General features: G+C 34.7%; 1 protein-coding gene across 20 annotated transcripts in view; it reads left to right on the top strand.

The window, feature by feature from the left end:
• Positions 1-27,781, top strand: part of C8H4orf33 (chromosome 8 C4orf33 homolog) — a 583,530-nt gene that overhangs the window by 70,015 nt on the left and 485,734 nt on the right. For 10 of the 20 annotated variants that reach the window (XR_014813047.1, XR_014813039.1, XR_014813045.1 and 7 more), the window contains one exon: positions 636-684. The gene's annotated coding sequence lies outside the window, so the exon portion shown is untranslated. Of the gene's footprint in view, positions 1-635; positions 4,227-12,949; positions 13,150-14,204; positions 14,532-27,781 lie in introns of those variants that run through there. The other 10 variants (XR_014813041.1, XR_014813032.1, XR_014813036.1 and 7 more) reach the window with 3 other exon arrangements.

Below are 27,781 nucleotides of genomic sequence, written 5' to 3'. Positions count from 1 at the left end.
TTGGAGAATGAGCTACTGGAAAATCACAAATATACTTAGATAAAATTGAAATTAGATGACGTTTTAATTTGAAAATGCATGAACTAGGAGTTCCCGATGTGGCTCAGTGGTTTAAGGACCTGAAGTAATCTCCATGAGGATGTGGGTTCAATCCTTGGCCTTGCTCAGTAGGTTAAGGGTCTGATGTTGCTACAAGCTGCAGCGCAGATTGCAGATGCAGCTTGGATCCAGTGTTACCATGGCTGTGGTGTAGGCCTCAGCTGCAGCTTCAGTTTGACCCCTAGCCTGGGAACTTTCATGTGCCACAAGTGTGTCCATTAAAAAAATAAAAAAGAAAATGCCAGAGTTCCCGTTGTGGCTCAGTGGTAATGAACCCCACTAGTATCCATGGGTTACAGGTTCTGGTGTTGCTATGAGCTATGGTATAGGTCACAGACACAGCTTGGATTCTGCATTGCTATGACTGTGGCATAGGCTGGCAGATGCAGCTCTGATTCAACCCCTAGCCTAGGGATTCTATATGCTGCACGTGTGGCCCTAAAAACCAAAAAAAAAAAAAAAAAAAGGAAAGAAAATGCTCAAACTATTGACCTCATGTCAACTCTATCATTATGATTTTCTTTTTGTTCACTTAGGCACAGACAGCACCTGGTCCTTCTGCTCTCCAGTGGTGATGCATTTGCAGTGAGTACTGTAGATCTTTACTCAAACAGATTTTTGTTTTACAATGACTATATTTTAAAATGGAGGTTTAAATGATTTTGGAGATTTAACTATTTATATACTTGAGGTTTAACCTTCATTTTCTCCTCAAAGTTAGGGAAAGAGGAAGCAAAATAAAAGAGTTCAAGAGCTTGAGCAGGACTGAAGTACATAAGGCTAATACGTATATGTGTGTTTATATATATATATATATGTATATGTATCAGTGGTGTGGCTGGTTTATGGGTAGGTTGTTAATATGTCTCACTGTTTTACATGTGCTCTTGCACATTGGATTTAATAATGTTAACTTCTCTTCTGGGATTAAAGTTTCTACTTAGTCCTCTAAATAGCAGCAGAGAATAGTATGTATTTAGAAATTATTACATAAACTGAGGACACTTTCAACAATGAAGAAAGAAATTTTTTAAAGTGAAAAAATATTTCAAAATAACTGAAAAGTACAGAAAATAATGGCACCCATCACTTAGATTTAACATTCCCCACCTAGGTTTGACAGATATTAAAAAATAAATCCTTATAGGTACAACCAATACCCATCTCTTATTCCTTACCCTTCCTTTTCTCCTTTCCTATTCCCACCTCTTCCAGTGTGTATCCACAAAAACTATTTTTAAAATATTAAAAAAATTTATGACATGATATATTCTTAATAAATTGAGAAGAGCCATTAAGTAAGATATTTTGTAAATGGAATCTAGGGCAAATATGTAAATATTTAAATATGGAAATATGGAAAAAGTCAAATATTTTGCAAATACACATATTTTGCAATGGTTCACACATTTTATTCTAGTACATAAAATAGATATGTTTCTCATTTGGTTGACAATCAGGTTGTTTCAATAGCTTTGTTTTAGAAAGCAATTTTATTATTTAAAAAATTATTTGTAAAGTGCACATGGTTTAAAAATCTCCTGAAAAGCTTGTAGGACTAAAAACAATATTCTTTTGGCCCATATTCCTCATTCCAGTCTTGTTCCATGGACAACTGCTTTCATAAGTTTTAGCTGACTTTTCTAGTTTTCATATTTAAAGTACTAGTTGTGTGTTTTGGTTAATTCTTTTTTTATCATTAAGAAAAGACACAATAGATGATGTATCTTTTTTCTCTAATGGAGATACATTCAGACCTAATTTTTTGTTGTCAAGGATATCTCAAAGAGTTGTGGTAAGAAGGCCATGATTAGAAGTTTGAAGTGTATGTTGGCCAGTTATCCTTTGTGTAGTCTGTGACTATAGATTACAATCCTAACTTTTGTCAGTTTTTCACATGTGTGTTCTATTGGTTTTACACTCTTCAGAAAATAGGGAAGCAGGGGAAAAAATCAGAAGCCTATTTTAATATTCCTGACAGTGGTAGAAATATAGGACTTAGGAGGCTGAAGTAATGACCTGTGAAAAGTGTAACGCACTATTGAGGAATTCTTTTCCAACTCTAGAAACAAAATTCTTAGCAAAGGACCGCAGGGCTTTAAGAAAGAGTGGTCTTATCACTGGAGTTTGCAAAGGGTTGCATGCTCTATTAGGAAGACTTGTTTTACTTTGTTATTTAAGTCTTGGAGCAAGGGTGAATAACAAAAGGTGATTCAAGGTCTACTGGCTATTTTGTTTAAGAAGCCATAGGAGATTTTTTGAATTGGAGGATATTTGCATTATTGATCTTACATTGAAAAATATTGCCAAGTCTGTTATATAAATGTGGTAGTGAGTAGAATAATTTTTAATGACTAAGGGTTGGCAATAAAAAAAATGTAGGAAGGAAGATAATCTTTTTTAATGATAAAATACTAATTTAAATATTATCTGTTATTTGTTTGCCTCAGAACCATGCCAGATATAGCCCTATTTTTTAAAAAGTATTTTATTGTACTAAGAACAAAAAGCTCAGAGTTCCCTTCATGGCTCAGTGGTTAACAGATCTGACTAGGAACCATGAGGTTGCAGGTTCAATCCCTGGCCTCGCTCAGTGGGTTAAGGATCTGGTGTTGCCGTGAGCTGTGGTGTAGGTCACAGATGTGGCTCAGATGTGGCTCTGGCATAAGCCAGTGGCTACAGCTCTGACTGTACCTCTAGCCTGGGAACCTCCATGTGCCTCAGGAGCAGCCCTAGAAAAGGCAAAAAGACAAAAAAAAAAAAAAAGGAACAAAAAGCTCACGATCTACCCTCCTAAAATTTTTTAATATAATGATTTTTATTTTTTTCCATTTAGCTGGTTTACAATATTCTGTCAATTTTCCCCTGTACAGTATGGTGACCCTCTTAAATTTATAGGTACAGTGTTGTACAGCAAACCTTTAGAGCTTATTCATTTTGCTAAACTGAAACTTATGTTTATTGATTAGTAATTTCCCATTTCCCATTCCCCCAGCTCCTAGTTTTTACTCTTTGATTCTATAAAGTTGATTATTTTAGATAATTCATGTAAACGGAACCATACTGTATTTGTCCTTCTGTGACTGGCTTATTATTTCACTTAACATAATGTCCTCAAGATTCATCCATGTTGTCACATTCTGCAAAATTTCCTTTTTAAAAGTCTGAATAGTATTTTACTGTATGTATATATCACACTTTCTTTATCCATTTATGGAGAGGGAATAATCTTAAATAGCAAGACATAATAAAGATTGACTTATCTATTGAATCTTCTTAGCTCAGCACTATCCAATAGAAATTTCTATAATGTTGGAAAATGTTCTGTACGTACTCTGCCCCAAATGGTAGCCACTAGCCACATGAAATGTGGCTATTGCAATTGATAAATTTTAACTTTTATTTAATTTTAATTAATTCAAGTTTAAATTTAAATTGCCACTTGTGGCTAAGGGCTACCATACCATATCGAACAGTGAAGTTCTAGAGACCGTATCACATAGATAGAGGTATGGCATCTTCTTTTTTCTTTTAAATATAATTGTACTTTTTGATCTTTAATGTATTGAGAAGATACAAATATAACTAGCATTCCAATGCTAGTGAAAATTAAAGGGAGGGAAGAATTATAAAAGGAATGTTTTTAAAAAAACAGTTTATGTATTAAGAACTACTTAACATAAAACATGCTATTGGTTTAATACCATTAAATTACATGTATGTGCATATAAATATATTAAATATGATAAAAATAAAAAAATATTCACACTAAGCTACATAATATAAAGACATACTGCTAACAATACCATTGAACTGTGTGTATATATATGCTTATGTTATAGATACATGATATTTGTTATATCTGTTAAGAAAGAATATATGTACTAAAATCAACTCTAGAAGATGAGGGAATCATAGTATTAATTAAAATTTAAGGACTAATTTCAAATTGTGGTGATCTTATGCACATTTATACTATGTGTCAATAAAGAAGAATGACGGTAATTAGGATAGAGGAAAAATAGGGGGAGTGATAGAGAGAAAGACCCATTAAAACAAGTTGGGTCTCTTTCGAGACAGGGTATTACCTGATAAAGTATGAAGAGAAGATCAAAAAAAGAACAAAATAATTCTTGAATTTCTATCCTTTTGAGTATTTTGCATTAGGATGAATCAGAATTAACAGAGGCTTGCTTTCACAAATGAGGATTTAATTGTTTTGTTTCAATAATGAAAATACATTGTGACAGTTGATATTGTTATAAAATAAGACTAAAAGGATTAAATGTGGTAGAACTTTCTATAAGATAAGTGGTGAACATCAGAGTGAACCAGATGTAGGTACAAATTTCAGCTCTCTTCCTTACTTGTTGCGTGACTTTGGATGAATGACTGAACCTTTCTGACACTGTTTCCTAATTTGTGAATTGGAGAGAATAAAAAATTCACTTTAAAAGTTTTTAGAGATGATGAAATGAGATAATGAATAGCAGATACTATATGCAATGTTTAATACATAGAATAAGCCATCAAATGGTAGTTAATATTAACTATTGATGAAAATATTAAAAGAAATATAAATTCGAAGAAACAGACCATTGCAAATTCTATGTAGTGTATTTCAAATATGGTGATGCAAAATATGACTTAGGAAATGCTTATGAAAAAGATATACTATTCATATACCGATGAATGGAGGTATGGAAAATTCCTGAGGGAAAAGTGTGAAGTTTATTAATTTGAAGTAAGGAGACTATTAAAGAAGATGTGAAAATCTTATTATAACTTAAAATCTCAAGAGGAAGGTTATTGAAATGGAGAAAAACGATGCTTTAAAAAAAGAAAATTTATGGAGTAGGAGGGAAGCTAGAACTGATGGGAAGTAGAAATGGAGAAAGTGCTTGGTTGTAGAATGCCCAAATGCTCTTAGGCTTTCTGGGAACAAGGCTAACATGAAATAATCAATCATGATCACTGAGGTCCTACATACAAAAGTTACAAACTCCATTAAAAATCCATCTGAAGGCTTTTTCACAAGCTATAATATCCTAGTCATGAAAGAAGACATCTTTAAGAAGTAGCAGGATATCAGAAATCAATAAGACCTGTATATGTTTTATATCTACTGTATAAAAAGCTTTCTCCTAATCCATCTCCATAAAGTTCTCTTAAATCTTTTCTTGTTTGATTTCTAATAGGAGAACTCTATACTTGCAGCTCCTTTTTCTTAAATGTGTTTCTTAGACTCTTTTAAAAAATTTGTTGGGGCCAAGCCTGCAGCATGTGTAAGTTCCTGGGCCAAAGATCAAACCCACACCACAACAGCAACCCTTGCTACTACAGGTACAATGCCAGATCCTTAACCTGCTGCACCACAAGAAAACTCCTCTCAGACTCTGATGTTTTGTTTTTGGTTTATTGAAGTTATCTTGGTCAAGATATTTAATGGAATCTTCTCATTCTTGATTTCTCTGTAGCATGTGACATTGATGATAATTTCTTTCTTCTTAAGATTCTTTTCAGGCTCCTCCTAGCTCTCTGATTAGTCCTTTCTGATCTCATTATTTTCTTTTTTCCTGGTCCTCCAAATATGTCTTCTCTTTGTTTCTGTTATTATGTCTTTTGTTTTTTACATCCCCCCACCATGGCCATCTTATCCTCTTCAATGCCTTCGACCTTAATTTTGATTCAGATTTTTCCAACATCCATCTATATATCTGGACTTAAGTTATCTCCAGAGAATTAGTCCTACATTCCTAGTAATATTCATTGAATAGCTGCATCTTGGTGTCCTGACAACAACTCAAACTTAACATTATTGAAACTAAGTAATCAATTCCCAGGTTTGGGTTGTACACCTCTGTCTAAAGTTGCACCATTATTTTCTAAATCAGGCAGGCAAGAAAGTTCTGGCATCTTTGATTGTTCCATCTCTCTTGTCTGTTAATACAATCAGTTGCCATGTCTTGTAACTTTTTGAAGTTTTGCTATGCAATGCTTTGTGAAGTAGTGTGAATTACCACTAAATGGAATTACCATATATTGAACCAAACTTAGCAAGTAGTGATGAGAAGGTCCATTAGACCCCTAAGTATTCCCTGATAGCGTGTAAGTCATGCAAGGGAATGAGTATTAGAGATAAAGCCTGGCTAGATTGTAAAAGTAGAAAGTGATGGAAGATGGAGAGAGGAAAGGGCCATGGGTCCAGGAAATTGGGCATTCACATTGTCTCCATCCTCTTGACAATTGCAGTGCCAGAGCTATGACTCTGAGAGTAGGTTCCTCTGTATAGCTTTGTTAGAGTTCTGTGGAAAGCAATGTCTCTGTAAACATCTTTGAATATCTTAGCAGACTTTCAGTGTTGTTTGGATATGAATGGGATGAGAGAAAAATATTCAGTTAAAAAATTACAGATGTAGTTTCTTTAGTTTTATTTTTTTCCCTTGCTATAAAACATTTGAAAAAAAAAAAAAAGAAAATGACAAAGAAAAAAAGAAAAAAGAAGGAAAGAAAGGAAGTGACTTGCAGAGCAAACTGGGCCTTGTGATTGGCCCAGAATAAATTTGGTCTAGTGTGTATTTTGACACCTCTCTGCTTTTTATGTCTAGAGGCTACATTTTGTCAGCTGTTTTCCTAAATCACACTTCCTGGCATCTCCAGTTTACATTTTGTCATTTGTTTTTTGAACTCCCTCCCCTTTTCCTATGGATTGATAACAATATAGTAAGGTCCACTTTGCACTTTCTTTTTTTTTTTTTTTTTTTTTTTTTTTTAAGTAAAGCAAATGGATTTTTGCATCCTGCCTTACTGACAAGTTTGCAAATTGCCAATCTTTGCTCTTTTTTCTCCCTCCCAATTTTTCATGGTGGTAATTAAGGACTGTAAATTTCACTTTATCATTTGTGTTAGGAATAGTAGCATAAATCATAGTAATAGCACCGTTTATTTCAGTAATGCCAGCCTGCCTGCAAATCACTTGTAAATTGGTTCCATGGATGTACCTCTATCAAATTAATCAAAAATCACCTGCATACATTTCCTGAGCTTATTTCAAAGGCTTAGTAACAGTGAGGAAGAAAGACCATTGCTGACCTTTCCATTTTTATTTATTTGTGAGTTTGGAAAGGCTCATGCATATGTTTTCATTTTGAACCCTGGCTAAAATCTCACTGAGCTTTTTATGTAATGCTTTTCTTTTTGAAAACATAGGTTGGGATTTGAACCCCAAATAATATGCCTGCAAGATGGTCCTGCTATGGTTCTTCCATAGTAATAATAATGTTTGATTGGGCATAAAATTGTAAACCATTTAAGAATTTGTGAGAAGTTACCACTTTTCTGCTGAAAAAATATTTTTCACATGAGTATAATTATTTTCAACATTGGGAAGTTAGGCAACAATCACTTATGTTTGTCCTCTTGTACCTAGGAAGGTGATATCAATGTATTATTCTGAATATGGAGGGGAACAAAAAATATTTCCTAATGTGCTTTCCATATGTTCTCACTTATACTTTCTGAACAGTAGCTAAGACAATTCCAGTTCATGTGAGGCTGAAGCCAGTGCACTGTTGATATAACATGTTGAGTTCTGTCCTGGATACAGTGTATTCTTTGGGGAGACATCCTGATATTTAGGAATCATGTCCAGCTTACTTCTTATTTATTGGTCCTGCCCTAAGAAGAGAAAAAGAATTTAAATTAATTAATGATTTACTCTTACCCTGAGTCAAACCTTCTTGGGGAAAACATACACGTTATTTATTTTAATTTTACATATGAAATTTAAAAAATATGACAAAATCAAGTTCTAGGGCTCAGATAATAAAAATGTAATAATAAACATGATATTTAATTTATATTTTTATGTGTACTTTCCTTCTGTTTCTGATCTATAAACCAGGTTTTGAGAAACTATCATTGATTAGTTTTAGTATTTCAGTGAGTTTATATTGTAAAGTTTTTAAGGTTAGCATAAGAAATCAGAAATAAGTATAGGGGGCTTAATTTTCATAAACAGCTTGGTTTGCATCTAATTAAGATAATAACAAGTTTCCTTTAAATTCTTGTTAGTGATAGTAGCTAGTTTTAGTTTCTGTGTATTTTCCATTCTAGTCTGTACTATTTAATAGCCTATGTTGAAGACTTCACGCTTGAGAAGTTGGAATAGTCTTTTAGGCAAATCCACTCACTATTTTTTCTCTCCTTCTCTCTGGATGAATGTGTAATGGGCATTAATTTACTTCAAAGAATTTCTTTTATTAGAAAAAGGAGACACAAATGCAACAGATGGCCTTGACTCTTGCTATTCTCAAAGTATTAAAGAAATAAAGAAATAAATATTTTATTTTGATGTAGCAAAATCAGAAAGCCCGGAATGAGGTTGATACATTTTGAAATACTGTTTAATAATTCTTTCAGTAACCATTTTATAATTTAGTCCTAAGTATATATGCAATAATTTTTATGGAGAAAAAGCTTTGGAAAGCAATGGATTAAAATATCAGGATATTAAGTAGAGGTCTTAAAGAGGGATGATTTTGATTATTATGGGCTCAGAGTTCCCATTGTGGCTCAGTGGAAAACGAATCTGACTAGCATCCATGAGGATGCAGGTTCAACCCCTGGCCTCACTCAGTGGGTTAAGGATCCAGTGTTGCTGTGAGCTGTGGTGTAGGTCGCAGATGTGGCTCGGATCTAGCATTTCTATGGCTGCAGTGCAGGCCAGCAGCTACAGCTCCAATTGGACCCCTAGCCCAGGAACCTCCATATGCTGTGAAATGGCTCTAAAAAAGATTAAAAAAAAGAAGTTTTAAAGAGTAACGATTTTGATTATTATGGGCTCATTTGTGTATGTGGAAGAAGATACCGTTGAAACCATTTGAAAGGATACCTATGAAATAAATAATGGTTGTCTCTAGATCCATACATGAAAAAATATATTTGTAAATGTATTTATAAATATATATAAGGTCAAAGCATATTTTCATTGTCTGGTTTGTGGTAATCCATTTTGCCATATTAACGTGAGAAAGGATAAATTAACATTGATTTAGCCATGGGAACTTTTGTAGCCTACTGGATTTACTCTATTTATGAGACTAAAGTGTTTCAGTGTTCCCTCTTAAACAAGATAAAAACAATAAAATTAAGTGTTGAAAGCCATCACATTTCATTTAACAACAAGCCAGTGATAACTGATAAGTTCTCAAATATGGTGGAATAATGGTCTTTCTTTCTACTCCTCACACCTCTATTCTCTTCTGAAATAAATCATTTCCAGACTGTCAATAACCATGAGAAATTTTTAGCTAAAGACCTTTCTCTCTCAAAGATGCTGAAAAGAGGGGCTTAGAGTAAAAAGTGCCATAACTACAATAGTAACTGCATTCTACCAAGAATAAATAAAAATTGCAAAGCCTGACAGTGAAGAGTACAGAGAGGAATTCAAGTGACTGAACCTCAAATAAAGGATTATCCTTATTTGTGAAGAATCTATTCCAGTAAGAAATCAATCTAGGAACCTCTGCATACAAAAACAGCTGGCAGCTTTTTGAGTTATGAGGAAACTGGCACTGAGACCAGTAATCCTAACTGGGCAGTTATCTGCTAACAGGTCTTCAGGCCCCAGCAATAGACATCTGCCTTGGCCTTTTTCTGTACATTAATTAGGCCCTGAGTCTATTTATTGAGAGAGCAGCTATCTTAAATCAATGACACACTATCACTAAAATAAATTTGGTACTATATTTTTTACAGCTCTATTAACTTTACCATTTGACTTTCTAGTTTGTAAAAGGGGAAAAATGAAAATTGAGGACTGTGAGTATATTGTTCGTTAAGTGGATGCCAACCAGATTAAAATCCTATCAATAGTAGTGGAGGTAACAGAAACAAAGTGACGGATTTAACACTACTCTCTATTTACATGTCAAATAGAGTTAAGTGTTTTGCTGAATTCTTAAAATGGTTTGGCTCTGTAGTATCTAGCATAATCAACACTGAAAATTGCAGCACAATTTTGTCTTCATATGTGGAAAAACGTATGCACACTTAAAGATCAAGCAAATTGCTCCTGAAAGGGGTGTGTTAAAAAAATGGGTTTGATTAATGAAAACAAAATTAGTTACTTGAGTATATTTGATAAGCAGAATTGAATTTATTTATTTATTCATTCATTTACCAAACTTATATTGAGTACCTTTTATGAGCCTGGCTCTATGTTAGGGGAAGTGGACACAAAGTCAAATAACATGCAGTTTCTACTCTCTTGGAGCTTTTACTCCAGTGGCATATATGTACTTTATCAAAATGTTTTGTTAATTTAGTTAATGTCGATTGGATCTCTTACAAACGAGTTTTCTCCAGAATTTTTGTTATGTTTTCTTTATATATACTTTATTTTTTAATATTTTAATTATTTATTTATTTTTATGGCAATACCTGCAGCGTATGGAAGTTCCTGGGCTGAGGTCGAACTGGAGCTGCATCTGAGGCTTAACCTACAGCCATGGCAACATCAGATGTGAGCCACATCTGCAGCCTATGCTGCAGATTTGGCAATGCCAGATCCTTAACCCGCTGAGGATGCCAGGGATCAAACTTGCATCCTCACAGAGACAACATTTGGTCTTTAAATGAGACCAAATGGGAACTCCTATATCTGCTTTAAACATCTCTGTTCCTATTTGGATTACAAAATAAAAAGCAAAGCAAAACAAAACAACATCAAGCCATGCTACTATACTGGGAGTCTACAAAATAAGGAAACCTCTTTAGCTCTAAAAGGAAGAAAAATATGTTTTCTTCTATGTCAAAGACTGTACTTTTCTTCTAGATTGATTCTTTAGGTTAGATGTTCATTGATATACTTGTGCTACCTGCAAAATCTGCTGCAATATTTATAAACTAATAGACTTCACCTTTTTAGCTATAGGTGTATAATTCTATAGGACATTATTATACAGGTTTAAATAAGAAGAGTTAGATTTCTAAATGATAGCCATTATAATCCTTCTCAACTTTATTATTACTGGTTTTGAAAAGGGTTTTTGGAAAAATGACATCCCAAACAATTAATGCCTGCTTCTTATAAAGCACTTATCATCTTAAAATTAATCAAGAAATTATATAGCCATAATGGAGAACTCTTGGGAATTTCTGTTTTGAAAGGAGATTAATCAAGTTACTCAAGTTTGTCCTGGCAGCTTCATAGTATGTTGGATTCTAATAATTTGACAGTGGACCCTTTATTTTTATTTTGTTTTGTTTTATTTTATTTTATTTTGTTTTGTTTTATTTTATTTTATTTTATTTTTGTCTTTTTGCCATTTTCTTGGGCCGCTCTCACGGCATATGGAGGTTCCCAGGCTAGATAGGTCGAATTGGAGCTGTAGCCCCTGGCCTACGCCAGAGCCACAGCAATGCAGGATCCGAGCCATGTCTGCAACCTACATCACAGCTCATGGCAACGCTGGATCCTTAACCCACTGAGCAAGGCCAGGGAGCGAACACACAACCTCATGGTTCCTAGTCAGATTTGTTAACCACTGAGCCATGACGGGAACTCCTGGACCCTTTATTTTAAAAAGCTCTCTTTTTAAACGTTTCTAAAAGGGAGACAACTCTTGGCAGCTCTATGAAGTTACACTAGAACTAGCAACAGAGTATCCCTGGATAAAATTCCTCACATACTCTCTTCTTAGATACAGAAGAGACTGTCAGGGGAAACAACTATGACCAGTGGATTGTATTTATCAGACACCATAGATTTTGGTTTATGGGTCTCTTCATAGACATTGTCAGTCGTCTTGTGAACAATATTGTTACAGCAGTTCCTCAAACAATTTTTTTCTTTAAATTAAGTTGTCTTGATCTTTAAGGGAGTCGAATTGGAAGAGCAGAGAAGGTAATTTGGCTCTTGACCATCACTGTTTTCCAAATGGGTAATTTTTAGAATGGGATTGTCAGTGATTCTGGCTGACTTCAGTTAATAGTAGATTCTTCATTAAGGTTGACAGAATCTGTTTGGGAGCAGGGGCAGAAAGTCTATGGGGAGAATATCTAAATTAAAAAGGAGTTCAGAATTCTCTATTTGGGACATGGATGGTTTCCAAAACCTCCCTTTTATGCCTTATCCCCGTTAGAGAGTATATTAATAAGCATCAACAAGGAGATGAAGGATTAAAAAAAGTAAAGGTTGATATCAGCAAAAAAAAAAGTTATTAAAAATTTACAAGACTGATAAAATAGTTGTTGACGAATGAGTGAATGTGACCATGATAATAAATATGATCAGCTTCTCAAGTTATGAAAATGAAATGATTATCTCAAGCAGGTAGGGGCATATAAGGTCCATTAGAGATCATCTCTGTGATTAAGGTCAGGTTTCTTGGGCTAAGGTGGCTGTTTAATAGGTCTCCAGAATCTGAGTTTGCCTGCCAGGGATCAGCATGGGTACTAAGAATTACAGTAAAGTTAGCGCTAATGAGCAAACAAAGCAGTTTCACTTGCCTTTGTTAGAGCTCCAAGCATGAAGAACCAATACCTAGGTCAGCAGTATCATTATCCCCTTATAAGAATTAGCTGTTTCCACAAATTGACTCTGAATTTGTATGTTTTATAGCAGACCATAAATACTTTCACCTTTTTATAAATAATAAAACTATGAATGGAGTGGATAATTAGTGGCATTATTAATGGGTCTTCAATTCAGGAACCACGAGTGACAAGCTTGCCTTACAAAGTAATTATGTCGTTTTTGTTTAAACTTTGGTTCTGTTTGTTTAACACATTAAATCTGTCAATTGAAATTATTGCTGTTTTGATGATTTCCTCCTAACTATGAAAGGAAGGGCTGAGTTTACAATTTAAAGTCAACATTACCTGGGACCAGTGGAATGGGATTACATTTCTTCTTTGGGAATATTTTCCACCTGGTATTGATAAAATGAATTCATATGCAATTCACGGATCGGGGATTGGAAGAATTTATGAAGCCCTTTATTCAATACCACGTGAAGAGATTGAGGACAGACAAGGGCCTAACTTGTGAGTATGGAAATAATTTGATTATATATTTACTTTCAGCTTTTATCTATAGTGAGTTGTGAAAGGGAGATAAAAGATTTAACAATAATTCTTAATTCTTCTTTTAATCTTGGAAAAATCTTCATTGTGTTTCTGGTAATAAGAATAAGTAGCTTAATTCAAAAATACATGAGATTTTTCACCAAATTATTTTAAAACTTTTTCTGGTTTACACTATATCAGACTGTACTGGGCACTTTATAGGACTATATGGTTTCTATTTGCATATATGAATAATAGTATTAACATTGCTGCTAGTAGTAAAAGCTTGCAAACTTTGGTAATCCATAGGTACATCTCATTTTATAGGAGTGTTGTATGAATGAACATAATTAGTATACAGTACTTTTGTGTGAACTGAGTGTGTTTTGTAGTAATCAGGAACTCACAGAAACTACCAATAAGACATAAAGGGACACTTTTATTATTGCATGGTGAACCTTAGATTCAGACCATCTCGACATGTCTTAAAATGTGAATTCAAGAAACCTCTCAAATAAACGTTTTTAGGTGAGATTTGAATTAAGAAAATAATACATTTTAGGAGTTCCCGTCGTGGCGCAGTGGTTAATGAATCCGACTAGGAACCATGAGGTTGTGGGTTCGGTCCCTGCCCTTGCTCAGTGGGTTAATGATCCAGCACTGCCGTGAGCTGTGGTGTAGGTCACAGACGCAGCTCTGATCCCACGTTGCTATGGCTCTGGCGTGGGTTGGTGGCTACAGCTCCGATTGGACCCCTAGCCTGGGAACCTCCATTTGCCGCGGGAGCGGCCCAAGAAATAGCAAAAAGACAAAAAAAAAAAAAAAAAAGAAAATAATACATTTTATTTATATATACATTTAATCATTAGCTAACATAGAAAGAATGGTTTGAACATATGTTTTCAAACAATTTTTAAAGTAATTAAGGCACAAAACATGTTTTAAATTTTATTAATGAATAAATAAAATAAAATTTTATTTAATGAATATGTATTGAATACTTAAATTTGATTTTTTTTCTATATGACCCGAAGCCATCGTATTGAGTATTTCAAACCTTTCAACCTGGAGTGGATTATGGGAGACAACTGGAAGCAGCAAGACTCAGAACTGTGGAAAGAGCTTTGCTGTGATTCTTTACCTTCTGACAACCTGGGTTATAACTCATAAAGAAAGGCACTTAACAAATAGAACTCTACTCACTACCACCTCAGTTGGACAGCTGAAGTAAAATCATTGTTTGCTACCACTGTAAATATTCCAACAATGTGCCAGAAATAAATCATTTAATTGAGCATGACTTTTATCCTTTATCTTTTACTACATAATGACTTTTTAAAATAAATGATAAGAGAAAATAATTGTTAGGGTCCTTCTTTCCCATCAACTCAAACTTCCTGGCAAGTTTTCTGTTCCCTGCCTGAAATAGATCTTTGGAAAATCAAGAAAGAGCATGAGATGTTACAATGCCATTAAGATACATTGTATAATGCTGAGACCTGAAGTAAAAAAATGAGCTGCTGCAAATTTTGCCCTAAGGACATTTCAGTGCTTTGGGAATACATGGAGGTGAACATTATAGCTTCTACTCAGTGTTACACTTTAATACATTATTTAATTTCTAAACTTGACAACTTTCGGATAGGGATGGCAGGAAGGTCATCTGTCAGAATAACCCTAAAATACTCTGAACACTATTGATTTAAGGAACTAGAATAAATCTTTTAGGCATTACTTTATTAAATGTTTGGGCCCTTGTTGGATTCAGGAATATTTTATATGTTAAAGTTATATCTAGTCTTCTTCAGCTACCAACACTTCCACTGACTCTCTAAGGAAGTAAATTGTTTATATTGGCAATGATAGTTGATTTTGAGGAGTTCCTGTTGTGGCTCAGAGGAAATGAATCTGACTAGCATTCATGAGGATGCAGGTTCAATCCCTGGCCTTGCTCAGTGGGTTAAAGATCCGGCATTGCCATGAGCTGTGGTATAAGTCACAGAAGCGGCTCAGATCTGGATCTGGTATTGCTGTGGCTGTGGTGTAGGCTGGTGGCTACAGCTCTGATTCGACCCGTAGCCTGGAAATGTCCATATATGCGGGTGCAGCCCTAAAGAGACTAAAAAAAAAAGTTGATTTTGAGACCTTCAGCTTAAAGATAGACAGTTTATTTTCCACATCAGCCTTTGAACTGGTATGGTAAGGGAAAGAAGAACAAGGTAATAACACCAGACAGTTGTCATAAATAACTGTTGGCCAAAGATTCTTATGTTGCCTCAGAGAGACGTGGAATATGATCCTGAGAAATTTGCCTTTCCTGTCCTCTTATTTGCCTCTCTGGAAACAGTTTAGATTATTCATAAGTTAAAATTTGTTCTAAAAAACACAGTGTAATTCTAATCTGTGGAAGCAGATAATCATTTCAAGGGATTGCAAAAGTAAATATTCCTAACAAAACAAAAAACAAAAATAGCAAACAACAACAAAAAAGCTCAAGATAATTTAATGAAACTTATATGAAGTACTCAAGTCCTGAAAGAAGAAATGAGAAAAACAAATTCCATTATTTCTGAACATAGTTGATATAAATCTCTAAATTCCCAACACTTCACAGCATACTATATGTTAAGTTTGAAAACATACTCCAGGTTAAATATATGGTGCAGTGAAATTTAAATGTGAAACCAGGAGTTCCCGTCGTGGCGCAGTGGTTAACGAATCCGACTAAGAACCATGAGGTTGCGGGTTCGATCCCTGCCCTTGCTCAGTGGGTTAATGATCCAGCGTTGCCATGAGCTGTGGTGTAGGTTGCAGACGCGGCTCGGATCCCGCGTTGCTGTGGCTCTGGCGTAGGCCGGTGGCTACAGCTCCGATTCGACCCCTAGCCTGGGAACCTCCATATGCCACAGAAGCGGCCCAAAGAAATAGCAAAAAGACAAAAAAAAAAAAAAAAAAACAAAACAAAAATAAATAAATAAATAAATAAAAATGAAAATAAATAAATAAATAAATAAATGTGAAACCACCCCCTTCCAGACCACCATCCTTCCTAGCTAGAGTGAAAATAGCATTTTCACTTGTCCTGATTCATCAAAGTCTGGTTTTTAAGTGTTTTGATGATTAAATTTGTCTGCTGAGAGGCCATCAATATTATATAAAGGTTTTTCTGCAGGGCTGCCTTGTCGTACACTTCTGTAAATGGGAGTTTGGGAACTTTAAATGAAAGAGTATGTAAAGTTTTCGTTGCTGAGTATTATTAACCGAGGGACTCTGGATTAATTTAGCAGCCAGGTCTGTTCTTTCAGCCATAAGCCATGCTGTCAGAGAAACTTAATTACACTTTAAGTGGGATGCAAATGAGTTGTGACACTACATCATTTCACATGAAAGGTTCATTACTTACATTAACTTGCACAATGCTTGTTCCTAAACCTAGACTCATTACAATATTCCTGGGATTATTTTTTTTTAAACATAGCTAAATGCAAGTAGGGTTTTAACTTTTAATAGCCTGTTTCTTTCTTAATATTTAAGACTACAAATGTTCACTTTATTAAATGATTATGAATTGAGCTACTAGATACATAAATGTATTAGGGCTGGCAAGAAAAAAAGTACTCTATCATTTGTCTGCTCAATAGCACCTTCTCAAGACCAGGTTATTCCTTAAAGTAACTTTATGTCGATAACTTCTTTAGCGTTAATATCCATGACTTGAAACAGGAGATTTAACAAGCTTTAAGATCAAGAGTCTAAGGAATTTTAGGGCTTAACATATTTTTCTGAGGATCAGTTGGGTGATTTGGGATGAGGAACTAAACCAATGTAAACGTACAAAACATGTTTCATATTGATAATTGAAACCTTGAGTGACAGTAAATCAGTCATAACTAAGACAAGGTGTTAGGACAAGTACAAATGATATGTTTAATCCCATTCTGAAGAAATAATCAAATGGTCCTGGAATTCTAAAGGGAGAGAAAATTCATTTTAGACTCATCCTTCTATGCTCTGATAGGGTGATGAGAAAATTTTAGGGAAAATTAGTTGTTTCTTCTTAATCAGCATAATCAATCAAGAGTGCTTGACAGTTGTTCTTAAGGATATAGGTAGTGGGAAAAACAATAATAACAAACTCTTATTTTCATTTGTTATGCTCGTGGCAAAGTCCTAAGCAATTTACCTGTATTAGCTCACTTAATATATGCAAAAACCCTATGAGGCAGGTACTCTGTCCCCATTTTACAAATGACAAAACTGAGAAAGAAGGGGTTTTAGCAAGTTGCCCAAAGTTCCACAGCTGAGAGAGCCAGGATTCAAACCTACTCAGTCTATATTTAAGGCCCATGCTTTTAACCACTATGACACACTGCCTAAATTACATGGGGATTTTATATTTATTAAATATAATAGTAAAATTTTTTAATATAAATTAATGATGAGATCCAGGGAAATCATAGGGGAGAACAGATCTTCATTCTGTTGAGCAACATGATTTTTTAAAAAATTGAAGTATAGTTGATTTGCATTGTAGTTGAGGAACATGATATTTTAGTGCTATCATACTATTTCTGTTTATGCAAGTGAATTCCTAGAGATTAGAGTCAAAGGTTATATAATTATTTATTATAATTTATTATACTAAGCTCTAAATGCTATTTCATTTTAAGTCACAAGTCTGTCTTTTTTCTCCCAATGAATAGCTTATGGTATTTATTAAAAATTGATTTTTATACCAAATTGGAACAGATTTGGAAACAATTTTTTATCTGCAAAATTACAGAATAAGTTAAAATCATACAATGCACTGAGCTGCTTCACTATAATTTATTTAAATTGAAGTTTATTAACTAGTACTTTGGTGTTTGAAAGAATTATACAATTTTTTAAATCCAAATTTGCTTCCTCATAACATAGCCATTCCATCTTTTTTCTTTTTTTTTTAACTTTTTAGGGCCACACCTTTGGCACATAGAAGTTCCCAGGCCAGGAGTCCATAGTAAATCTGCTCCTAAATTGAGGATAAATGTATGCAATGACATTTATATTCCCTGTTGTAGGTGCCATCAATTTATTGCCTCTCAGCTTTGAATCCATCCTGCATTGCCTGCTCTGTAATAAAGAAGCTGAATCCTATAATCATTTTTCATTTGCAACAGGCACAGTGTTAAGCTAAGACAATAGAGGGCAGTGGAGAAACACTATAGAAGGAAGGAGTTTATCTCCCTGTTTGCAGTGTTTTCTGTTTGTCTTTTATTTGCTTCTATAGCATGTCTTCCAGCAATGCATGAAGGTGTGTGTGGGGGAAGCATCCAGCTGTACCACACCATATTAATACTCCTAGAGCACCCAGTTTCTTGGGGAGCTTCCATTCATGACTCTTACCGATGTCTGTCTCACTGCCAATGTGAACACCATGCTGCCTGAGAGAAGTATTCATGAAAATGCATCTGAAGTTGAAGAATATTAGCATTTTAAAGGTAAAAGAATCCTTAGGAGTCATCTAATCTAAGCCTCCTTTCTGCAGAAATCCAGAGATGTTTCTTACATGTGTTGTCACACCTTTTATGTAGCATGTAACACTTTAAAATCTTCCCTTTCAGGGTTTATATTTTAAATAATAACACTGTTTATAACTATTTAAAACATTCAGTTTGAATTGCAAAGGATCTTTATCTTGAAATTCAATGAGAATTTACTGAATTTCTACAAATTCTCAGTGTTTCATGGACTATATAAGAATGAAAAAGAGACACTTGCTTTGTAAGCTAAAACAAAATATGAAACCCCATTGAAGCAATAAATCAAGATAGAACATGATAAAACCACAAGAGTTATGCAGAAAGAGGCTGGGGTTTATATTTGGGGCAATCAAGAGTGTTTTCATGAAGATGACAGACATTTAAAGAGGCCATGAAATGGGTATGGTTTGAGAGTTGGATGTGAGAAGTGTGGAAAAACTTGGCAAAATAACTGATTTTTGAATTCCTAATAGAACATGACAAGTAATATTTAAATGAAAATCAAGAAAACGTAAGATGAGGAGTTTCCTGGTGGCCTAGCATTTAAGGATCCAGGGTTGTCACTGTTTTAGTGAGGATTTAATCCCTGACCCAGGAATTTCTGCATGCAGCAGTCATGGCCAATAGAAAAAAAAAAGGAAAGCAAGATGAGATGAGTTGAATAAATGAGTTAATCATACTTATATTCATATAAATTAAAATACATTAATAAATTACGTGAGTTAAATAATAGAAAGCAACCAAATTCATCTTTTGCTCTGAAAAAAGAGCTTTAAAAAGGCTAAGAAAGAGCTAAACTATTTTTGATGTGACATTAATATAAAGATTTCTCACTGAATCATATATGGCAAATTTGGTTTCATTTTTAGTAATCCTAAACTTATCTTCTCCCCACTGAATTGAGTATTAAACATAATATCTAATATTGACTTATATTAAAATAACTTAAAGAGCTTCATTTTTTGGATAGTGAAGATTAGATGACTTGAACAGCCTTCAGTTATTAAAAACTTAGAAATACTAGACAAAACATAATAACTATTCATTTAAATGCTCAGAAGGCAATTTGAAAAAAATCCCAAGAGAGATAAATGGTGAGGAAACAAAGCCTCAGAGCAAAAGCTGATGTGGCAGCTGACTTGGGAGGTAGGGATGGGGATAGGGGTTGTTTCCATCCCTCAGTTATCAAGAATTGGAATGTAACGGCTCTGTGGGGACAGAAAATGATGCTGTGGATTCATAAGTCTGGGAGTTGAAAATGAAATAGAAAATAAAATGGAAAACTATTGAAGAGTTGCAACACCAGTGAATAAGTCAAGGAACTGGAAAAATATCAATTCACTGGCACAGAGAACCAGCTAAGCAACTTACCAGTTTCAGCCTGAGCTGGGGGTTGGGATAGCAGAATTTTCCTCTGAGAATTTACAAATATAGTTCCGCTTTCACATTCATTTGGTGCTCAAGTTTACACTATCTAGGTGGCTTATACATTGAGAAATTAGCCTAAAACATGATGTCAGCTGGTGATACCTCTGGGAACTCTGGGTTGAAGCAACCACAAAATAATGTTGGAAGTCAGGCTTCATAGAACTTAAAGCATTTTTTAAAAATTGAAGTACAGTTGATATATGATGTTCTGTTAAATTCTGCTGTACAGCAAAGGGATTCAGTTACATATAAATATGCATTCTTTTCAATTACGGCTTATCATAGGTTATTGAATATAGTTTCCTATGCTATAACCATAGGACCTTGTTGTTTACCCATTCTATATAAACTAATTTGCATCTGCTAACCCCAAACTCCCAATCCATCCCTCTCTTACCCCACCTCCTCTTGGCAACCACAAGTCTGTTCTCTATGTCTCTGAGTTGTTTCTGTGTTATAGATAAGCTCATTTGTGTCATATTTTAGATTCCACATGTAAGTGATATCATATGGTATTTGTCTTTCTTAGTATGACTGATTTCGTTTAGTATGATAATTTCTAGGTCCATTCATGTAGCCACAAATGGCGTTAGTGCATTCTTTTCTGTGGCTGAGTAGTATTCCATTGTATTTACATACTACATCTTCTTTATTCATTAGGACGTTATGTTGTTTCCTTGTCTCGGAAATAGTTGTTCTGTGTATTGTAAATAGTGCTGCTATGAACATAGGAGTGCATGTTATCTTTTTGAATTTGAGTTTTGTCCTGATATATGTCCAGGAGTGGGATTTCTGGATCATATGACAACTCTTTTGTTAGTGTTTGAGGAACCTCCTTACTGCTTTCTATAGTGGCTATACCACTTCGCATTCCTACCAACAGTGTAGGAGGGTTACCTTTCCTCCACACCCTCTCTAGCATTTGTTATTTACAGACTTTTAAATGATGGCCATTCTGACCTGTGTGAGGTGGTACCTCATTGTAGTTTTGATTTGCATTTCTCTAATAATTAGTGGTATTAAGCATCTTTTCATGTGTTTTTTAGTCATCTGCATGTCTTTTTTGGAGAAATATCTATTTAGGTCTTCTGCCCATTTTTTCGATTGGGTTGTTGTAACCTAGAGCATTTTGATGAAGTGTAGAAATTTTTTTAAGAGGTTGGAGATACAGATTAACTTCAGACTTTGTTAAGTCAATTGGTTATTGTAACCAAAAATGTGTTTATAGATTATAACATAAATAAAAATCAATTCCAGATGGATTAAAGATCCAAACATAAAATGTAAAACTAAACTCCTTTTAGAAGAAAATAAAGAGAAAAATAATGTTGACTTTATGTTATAAATAGAGTTCTTCAACAAAATCCAGAAAGCATAAACACCACTGGTTAATTTAAAAAATTTTCTGTGTATCATAAGATACTATAAACACTGTTAGTGAGAGTCTAAATTAGTATGACAACTTTGGAGAGCAAATGGAGATACAAACTTGAAGATGTGCACAACCTTAGAACCTAATAATTCCATTCCTACACATATATATAATCTAGGGTCACTTCTTACATTATGTAAAAGATACACACACACACACACACACACACACACACACACACATGAATGCTTATTGAAACATTTTTTAAAAAATTGTAAACAAATGTCTATCCACAGGAGAGTAAACAAGCAAATTTTTCACATTCATTAAAATAGAACAATTAAAATTATGAGTTAGAGAGTTAGAGCCAAATAATTAGTGTAATATTAAAAATATAACCTTGCAGGAGTTACCATTGTGACACTGTGGTTAACGAATCTGACTAGGAACCATGAGGTTGTGTGTTGATCCCTGGCCTTTCTCAGTGGGTTACGGATCCGGTGTTGCTCTGAGCAGTGGTGTAGGTTGAAGACGCAGTTCAGATCCCATGTTGCTGTGGCTCTGGCATAGGCCGGCGGCTACAGATCCGATTAGATCCCTAGCCTGGGAACCTCCATATGCCGTGGGAGTGGCCCTAGAAAAGGCAGAAAGAAAAGAAAAAACCTTGCATATATATAGCATAAGTAAAATATGCTACTATTTTATAAAAAATAGGCAAACACAGAGTTCCTGTCATGGCTCAGTGTTTAACATACCGAACTAGTATTCATGAGGATGTGGGTTTGATCCCTGGCCTTGCTCAGGGTTTAAGGATCTGGCTTGCCATGAGCTGTATTGTAGGTTGTAGATGTGGTTTGGATCTGGTGTGGCTGTGGCTGTGGCCTAGGCCTGCAGCTACACCTCCGATTCAATCCTGGCCTGGAAACTTCCATATGTTGCGGTTGTGGCCCTAAAAGACAAAAAGACACATACACACACAAAGAATAGGCAAATGCAAGATATCACTTATTGTATATGCATACAGAGTTTATATAGTAAAATTATAAGAACGTGATTAGAAATGATAAACATCAGCTTTAGGAAAATGACTGTTTTTGAGAGGGAAAGGGAAATGAATGGCATTTTTTTCTTAAATTGAGTGTGTTTAAAAATATTTAAAGCTGACAATTAAGGTGATGCCAACCAAATTTTCAAATGCTTGATGAAGCAGACACTCCATCCAGAGAACTGCAAAATGAGGTGGAAGGTAGGAAGCAGTTATAGGGTAAAGAATGAAGTACAAGAGAGAGGAAAACAGAAAATATGTCATGGGTTGGGGTCCCATAGTCAACCTTGTTTGGAGTAAGAAGGGAAAAGAAAATAACTGTAGAACCTAGAACTGGCTTAATATTTGGGGGTTGGCTGATTGGCTAGACTGCGTTTCTGGTCAGTGGAACATTTATAGGAACAAGAAAGTTGTTTAAAATTTGTTGACTTGAGTCTGGGGCAGGAGTGGCCCCTGTTGTGGGTCTAAAAGTTATTAAAACAGGTGGTAGATGTTTATCATATCTATACTTTCAAGTATAGCTGAAATATTTCATAATATTAATTAAAACAACTAATGACAGCATCTTAATATCATAATTTTAATATTGAATAAAAATTATCACACTGGCCTGCGGATAACAAATTTTCCCAATATCCATTGTGGGCATGATTTTTAAAACTATGTAAATCAAAATATTAATATTAAAGATAGCCAGAAAAATTATAAAAATATAGATAAAATCTTTGAATATTCTAAACAGATAATATTGTAGGTTAATATCCCGTGGGAATGAGGATGTTTTGAAAATACAACCAAACATTTTTGGACTTGGAAGGATTTTTAGAGTTAATGTCTCCTCTTTTTTCACTTTATTTTTTGATAGATGATAAAGCCTTAGATGCACAAAGATCAAGTAATTTACTCTAACTACTCAGTAAAGTAGTCAGAATCCAATTCTTTTGTTCCCTAATCTAAGGTTAGATATCAGTACTTTAGACTTCCTTCTTGCTAGATTATGTATTTTAAAATAAAAGGCAACCTGAAACTATACTGATTGTTATCCTTAATAACACATTCTTCCTTTAATTTTTTCCCTCATTTCATGCACACACAGTTCCAAGTTTCAGTATGTAACAAAATTACAAAGGTCAATCAATAATGGAAAATGCACTAGAGTGGCAGTCTTTCAGAACTTTCATTTTGTACATTACAGAACATAGATAACAATGGCTCATTAACCATGAAATCTGGGCAATTTGTCAAAGAGATATCAGTGTCGCAAAGCACCATTTGACTCAGCATTCTAGTCCTCCCCACCAACTCCCTACCTGAAAACTAAATAATAATCTACCACTCCAAGCAGTGACCTGAAGTATGGGTCTTTCTCTCCATTGGAGAAGAACATTAGGAGGAAAGGTTCTTAAATGTTTTGTTCTTATTTCAGAACCTCAGCAAAACTGCTTGTCTGCAGGTTTTCTGAACAATTACCATAAGACCGACAATCTCACCTCCCTTAAGGGCAAAGAAAATGTAGCCAAGAATTTCAGGCCTGAAAAATGACATATACATAATCATCACAGTCCCACCAGCAGCCTTTAATCTGCTCCCTGCATTTTTAACTGTCTGGGAATCCTATTTTAAAGTAATTTTCTCCTCTAGCAAGAATATCTGGTTCTCCACACAATGATTTTTCCTAAAAGAAGATTTTAGAAAGCAGGTTTTGGGGGAATGTTAGGATTTTCCAAGCCTTTGGTTGCTTTTAGACAAAGCTGCTAAAAAAGCCTGCTTAAGTTAAAACTATTTGGGCATGCAGTGAGGCAAACCTCCATTTGTGGTATAGCATTAACAAAGTGAGTATCTTTAGAACTGAGAATGGTGGTGATGGTGGTTTGTTTGTTTTTAAATGATGCTCAAATGTTTTAGACCTGTACATGCACTAAGATGAAAAATAACTGCAATTGGAGAAAAAAACAATGGTTTAAAACAGTTTGGAAAAAAAGAAAGTATCCCAATAAATCACTTGTCATTGTGGATAATAGAATACTGCATCATCTTCTATCAGCAAGAATAAAGGTTAAAACACTGTGCTTGCTCTCTAAACTCTGTGATCTTGCTGGCATATTCAATAGTGGATTCCATCATTATTGTCTCTCTGGTAATGGAAACACTTTTCTTTCCTGTAATTGTTTATAATTCTTGAAAACTCTTAAGGAGTGTCATCTGCTTTAATAAGTAATAAATTCTCTGCTGAATGGGTTGAGAGATAGCAATAATAGGAAAAGGGAAGAAAATTTCTTTTCCCAGCAAGTATAAAATGTTGACAGAGTGCATCACAAATTATTTAAAGCATTTTGAGTTAAAAAAAAGGAGTTTCAGAAAGAAAGATTGTCTTGGTATGAAAAATGATAGGTTTAAAATGCAAGGGTATAGCATTGAAAACTTAATTTGAAAACCTTGAGTCATTCCATCTAGACCATGATCAGCAGCAATCTATCACTCAGTCCAACCATTAGTCCTTCTGAAGTTCATCTCCTGACTGATCACCTTTTAATCTCTTTTGCATCACTCCCATCCTCTCTTAAAATTTTTGAAGATTTTATTTAAGTAAAAATTGTGCATGCACATCATTTATGGAGTTGAAATATGCTGCCAGGTTTACTACAAGTCATCAGTCTTTGGATATGCCTCCCACTATTCCTTCCACCCCAGAGGCACCCTTTATAACCCTAAGGTGATTAGTTAACCCCTTTTATATTTAGAGTATAGTTGGTTAGATATTTAGTGAACACGATTATAATCAGGTAAATGCTGTTCAGAGAGCCAAGTCAGGTAATTAACTATGTTTACATTAATTTTCCTATACAAGTTATGGTTTTCCTGGGGAGGGGGAAGTTGTCTAATTTATTGTTTTGTTCTTCTGTGTACCTATTATTAATTAAACCTCAGATTGGAGTTCCCTTCCTGGCTCAGTGGAAATGAATCTGACTAGTAACCATGAGGACGTAGGTTCTCTTCCTGGCCTCGCTCAGTGGGTTAAGGATCCAGGAGTGCCATGAACTATGATGTAGGTTGCAGATGTGGCTCGGATCTGGCGTTGGTGTGGCTGTGGCGCAGGCCAGCAGCTACAACTCCGATTCAACCCCTAGCCTGGGAACCTCCATATGCCCAGGTGTGGCCCTAAAAAGACAAAAACCAACCAAACAAACAAACAAAAACCCTCTCAGATTATCTGCAGTTGTGTAAATCTCCTCTCTGTATGTTCAGATGTACTAGGCATTCTACGGATTAGTCTTTTTGGAGTGAAATCTCCTCTCTGTATGTTCAGATGTACTAGGCATTCTACGAATTAGTCTTTTTGGAGTGATTTCTTCCAGTCTGGGCTCTCTCCCTCCATATCTGGGGTACAGCTGACATTCTGGGACTTATTTACCATCAAGCTGGAGATGCCTTCACTTTCTCTTCTTGGTTTGATCTCCTATTTTTTCTATCCCAGGTCTTCCTTATTGTTGATTTGTTCTCTTATTTTGTAGAATACATCCAAAAAATAGCTTTCACAGAAAGTATATTTGTGACTTTACATGTCTGAAAATGTTTTCATTCTACCCTGAAACATCAATTAAGCCTTTCAAATTTTATCAAGGTAAAATTTATGTAGAGTAAGCTACGCAAATCAAATGTGCAGTTTGATGACTTTTAATATATGTATATACCTGTATGCACCACCCAAATGGAGATATAGAACATTTCCATCAGCCAAAAGTTTTCTTAGTACCCCACACTGGTCAATACTCTTTAGGGGTTACCCTTACTCTGACAACTAGACTTGGGCAATTTTGCCCCCTTTGGACCTCATAAACACGGAATCATATGGTATATATTTTTTGGCATTTATGTTTTTTTTCACTCCATGTTTTTTATATTAATTCATATATATGTGTATATATTTTTTTGTCTTTTTGTCTTTTCTAGGGCCACCCCCTTGGCATATGGAGGTTCCCAGGCTAGGGGTCTAATTGGAACTGCAGCCGCCAGCCTACACCAGAGCCACAGCAACGCAGGATCCGAGGTGCGTCTGTGACCTGTGCCACAGCTCACGGCAAAGCCGAATCCTTAACCCACTGAGCAAGGCCAGGGATCGAACCTGCAACCTTATGGTTCCTAGTCAGATTCGTTAACCACTGCGCCACAACGGGAACTCCTATATTAATTCATATTATTGAGTTTACGAATGCTTTCTAATTTTTTGTACTTAAATTACATTGTATAAATAAATCACAAAATATTGTGTTATATTTTCTTCTGGAAGCTTTAAAAAAATTCATGTCAAACATTTAGGTTTATGATCTACTTAAAATTAATTTTTTTGAATAGGATGTAAAGTATGGACCAAGATTTATTATTATTTTTTTCATATTGGTGTTCAATCTCCAGCATCCTTTACTGAGAAAAACATCATGTGCTCCACTGATTTGCAGTGATACCTTTGAGTAAATCAAGTGTATATTTATGAATCTTTTTCTGAACTCTGTTCTATTCTGTTGATCCATTTACTTATCCTTGGACCACTGACATAGCCTTGATTGCTATAGACTTATAGTGAGTTTTGATATCTAAAAGTATAAGATCTCAAGCTTAATTCTTCTTCAAGTTTGTCTTGGCTATTCAAGGTCCTCTGCATCTTCATATAAATTTTAAAATCAGCTTGCCAGTGTCCACCAAAAAACCAAAACAGCCCTGTAGTGGATTGAGAAAGTTCTGTTGTATTGCTAGTTTGCTGAGCCTTTATCATGAATAGATGTTGAATTTTACCAGTTGCTTTTTCTTAGTCTATTGATATGTTTGTATTGTTTTTCCCCCTTTATTCTATTGATGTGGTAGTTTACATTGATTGTGATTACGTTCAAATGTTCATCCAACCTTGTAGTCTGGGAATAAATTCTGTTTGGTGTTTATATCTCATCTTGTTAATATATTTTGGTGGATTTGACTTGCTAATATTTCACTTAGGATTATTTAATTTAAGAGAAATATTGGCCTTTGATTTTTCATTTCTTGTATCTTTGTTAGGTTTGGATGTTAGGGTTACATTAACTTGACACTTGAATAGTAGTTTAGTTAGTTATGGAATATTAGGTTGGAAATAATTTCTTTCCATTGTCTTCTAGTGTTTAATGTACTCTTTTTTTTAATTACTCATGAATTTTATTACATTTACAGTTGTGAAACAATCATCACGACCAAATTTTATAGCATTTCATGTCC

Source organism: Sus scrofa, chromosome 8, assembly GCF_054392235.1.
Source record: "Sus scrofa isolate SSC_HxYL_T2T_F1_AM1 chromosome 8, Sscrofa_HxYL_maternal_Yorkshire_Landrace_v2.0, whole genome shotgun sequence".
Lineage (NCBI taxonomy): Eukaryota > Metazoa > Chordata > Mammalia > Artiodactyla > Suidae > Sus > Sus scrofa.
This window is presented reverse-complemented; position numbering and strand designations above follow the sequence as displayed.